This window comes from Macrobrachium nipponense, chromosome 23 (genome assembly GCF_015104395.2).
Source record: "Macrobrachium nipponense isolate FS-2020 chromosome 23, ASM1510439v2, whole genome shotgun sequence".
Taxonomy (NCBI): Eukaryota; Metazoa; Arthropoda; class Malacostraca; order Decapoda; family Palaemonidae; genus Macrobrachium; species Macrobrachium nipponense.
Window position 1 is genome coordinate 38,577,042 of NC_061090.1, and position 4,191 is coordinate 38,581,232.

Genomic DNA, 4,191 nt, shown 5'->3' on the forward strand with positions numbered 1-4,191 from the left:
ACTTCTTAATAATTCTCGGTGATGACTGAATAGTAATGCTTCTTAAATAACGATACATAGGCCATTTACCATTGCAGATACTTTGCCCTGTGCAGCTGTGGAATCTCCAATTCTGTCAACGGGAATAAAATATCAGTCCTGCCTTCCGCTGACGTCTCCTGAATTCAGCTGCAACGATTTTATTTTCCATTCTCTCTCTCTCTCTCTCTCTCCTGGCTGATTCCCCTTTTTTGCAGCCCACTTGGGTTTATAGTGTTGCGAGTAAAAATACCTCGGTCAGCTAATGAAGGAGAAGACAATGTTTAATTCCTTTCATTGATGACATAGGGAATCTTGCAAGACTTTCATTCATTATTGCCAGCTAATGACGTATATAATGTCTTAATTGAATTCATATGGTTCATAGGTAAATTAGGGTCTATGTGTATAATCAAGCTTTTTGCAAAAGAATAGATGGAGTCCCCCTCATGATGATTTGTAATTAGTAGTTCATTAGTAACTCGAAGGGTCAAGCGAAGATGCATTGCATCACTACCCAAAAAACAAGTCGCCTTTTACTGCACTCATTTATTTATATTTCTTATCAATTTATCTTTTAATTCATTCACTACTTTTTTCTATTTTCAATCGACTGGTCTTTTCTTTCCATATTTCTTGTTACCTTCTATTACTTATTTCATTTGTACACCATAATATTCTTTGGAATCTTGAATTTCAAGTTAACAGCCCTTGTTGGTTTGTTCCATACGGATAGGGGTTAATAATAATAATAATAATAATAATAATAATAATAATAATAATAATAATAATATTAATACTTTATTAAAAGTAATGGGCTACTTCAGCAGCATTACACTTGTAGAGATTCTTCTCTATTTCCGAATAGCGGCTTTTTTCCGTGCTACTTAGACAGGCTAGTAGACGCCTATGGAGGTCATGATCAAATACAGAGCCAAAATTGGGTGATATATTTGAATTTTACAGATAAACTATGATACCATAGTTATCAAAGTCATTAACGATATATATATATATATATGTCTCTCTCTCTCTCTCTCTCTCGCTCTCTCTTCTCTCTCTCTCTCTCTCTCTAGAGTCAGTCGACGGCGCCCCTCAACATACCCGAAGCCTCGCTCCGTACGCTGCTGGAGATCTGCCCACGAAGAAGGCCCCTTTCTCCACCCACCGAGGACAGATGTACGCCAAAAGGGACGGCGTAGCGATGGGCTCCCCACTGGGGGTACTCTTCGCTAACTTTTACATGGGAACCGTGGAGGAACGAGTCTTCGCTAGGATGCAGCAACCCGCAGATATGGACGATATATCGACGACATCTTTGTTCAAGTCGACGCCGAGAATGAGGTAGAAAGCCCTCCGTCAGGCATTTCAGCAGTGCAGCGTGCTGAATTACACTGTTGAATACAGCACCGACGATCGGCTCCCCTTCCTCGACGTCCTTGTGAGTAAGACGGAAGACGGCCTCCGTACTTCCGTCTACACAAAGAAAACCAACCTAGGGACTTTGCCTCAATGGTGACAGCGAGTGCCCCGCCAGATTCAAAAGCCACGACCGTCAGGGCCTTCAGTCAGGAGAGCCCTCTCCCACTGCTCGACCTGGCAGGACACTCATCAGGAACTCGACCGCGCCTCCCAAGTACTCGTAATAACGGGTATTCAAATAAATTAATAAGCAGAGAAGTCCGTACAGCCCTGGAGAAATGGTACGGTAGTGAGAGCCCGCAACCCCGCCCCCAGGATAATATCAAGCTGTATTATAAAGCCTTCATGAGCTCACATTACCGTGAAGAAGAGGGACTCAGTCAAGAAAATTATTTCTGAAAACGTATCCCCGACCGACGACACCAAAAATATCGACCTAATTATCTACTACAGAATCGAGGACGCGCGACCTAATTATGAAAAAATAACCCCTCTCCACAGGTACGAGACCCCCTGAAGCAGACGCATGTGGTGTACCAGTATACATGCCCAGTCCGCGGTTGCAGCGGCGCCTACGTTGGTATGACTACCATGCGCCTGTCGAGAGACTCTCGTGCCACGCCAGAGGGGCTATCAAAAATCACGCACGCACCAACATCAAGAGGCCATCTCCCGGGATGTGATCATCCAAAACACGAAGATCATCGGGAAGGCCCCTGATGCCCGTCGGTTACGCCTGCTGGAGGCGCTTCTCATCCAGCAAGTAAGACCTACACTAAATACGACGCAGGAAGAATTTCTCCTCCCTACGAGTATGAGAAGACCTGCCACCAACAATGACACCACCGAGCACGACAACTCCACGGAAGACGACGCCCCCGAACGAGATACTCCCGCAGCCAATCATAATCAAGTTAGCCGTGACGTCCCGCAGCATAGCGAAACGCCCATCGACGTAACCGCGCCGCTAAGGAGGTCTAGGCGGCTGCAGGACTTACAGTATCGAAACCATCAACGCATGGAAAGTGGGCTTGAGACCCGGTTCAAGTCACCAATGAAAACGAAGACCTACCGCCACCAGCCAATAGTAGATCAGCATGGGGGCGGTTCCCCTGCTGTCAACTCCAAATATAAACGAGGACGGACACCGCTTCAAGATCAGTCCACCCTCAGCTTCCCAGCCACCCGAGGATGTCTGCAGCTCCAGACGAAAGCTCGCTTGCTTCAGAAAGAGAGAGAGAGAGAGAGAGAGAGAGACATATATATATATATCGTTAATGACTTTGATACTATGGTATCATAGTTCATCGTAAAATTCAAATATATACACTAATTTTGGCTCTGTATTTGATCATGACCTCCATAGGCGCTCTACTATCCTGTCTAAGTTAGCACGGAAAAAGCCGCTATTCGGAAAAAAAAATAGAGAAGAATCTCTACAAGTTGTAATGCTGCTGAAGTAGCCATTACTTTTAATAAAGTATGCTTGAGAGAGGGTCTGCTTCCTAAGTACAATAATAATAATAATAATAATAATAATAATAATAATAATAATGTTTTTTTAAAAATCCACAATTACATAGTTGAGTATATTACTATGTAAAACATAGTAATATGCTTTACAATATATATTGTGGATTTTTATAGCATTGTTCTTCTCGAGATTGTGAATTTCTTTAATAATAATAATAATAATAATAATAATAATATAATAATAATAATACCAGGGTACCAAACTCAAGAAAAAAAGAGGCACAGAATCAACCATCTGATCTTCATGGACGACATCAAGCTGTATGGTAAGAGCATCAAGGAAATAGTATACCCTAATCCAGACTGTAAGGATTGTATCTGGGGACATCAGGATGGAGTTTGGAATAGGAAAATGCGCCTTAGTCAACATACAAAAGGGCAAAGTAACGAGAACTGAAGGGATAAAGCTACCAGATGGGAGCAGCATCAAACACATAGATGAGACAGGATACAAATACCTGGGAAGAATATGAAGGAGGGGATAATAAAACACCAAGAGATGAAGGACACGATCAGGAAAGAATATATCCAGAGACTCAAGGCGATACTCAAGTCAAAACTCAACGCCGGAAATATGATAAAAGCCATAACACATGGGCAGTGCCAGTAATCAGATACAGCGCAGGAATAGTGGAATGGACGAAGGCAGAACTCCGCAGCATAGATCAGAAAACCAGGAAACATATGACAATACACAAAGCACTACACCCAAGAGCAAATACGGACAGACTTATACTAACACGAAAGAAAGGAGGGAGAGGACTACTAAGTATAGAGGACTGTGTCAACATCGAAAACAGAGCACTGGGGCAATATCTGAAAACCAGTGAAGACGAGTGGCTAAAGAGTGCTTGGGAAGAAGGACTAATAAAAGTAGACGAAGACCAGAAAATATACAGAGACAGGAGAATGACAGACAGAACAGAGGACTGGCACAATAAACCAATGCACGGACAATACATGAGACAGACTAAAGAACTAGCCAGCGATGACAATTGGCAATGGCTACAGAGGGGAGAGCTAAAGAAGGAAACTGAAGGAATGATAACAGCGGCACAAGATCAGGCCCTAAGAACCAGATATGTTCAAAGAACGATAGACGGAAATAATATCTCTCCCATATGTAGGAAGTGTAATGCGAAAAATGAAAACCATAAACCACATAGCAAGCGAATGCCCGGCACTTGCACAGAACCAGTACAAAAAGAGGGCATGATT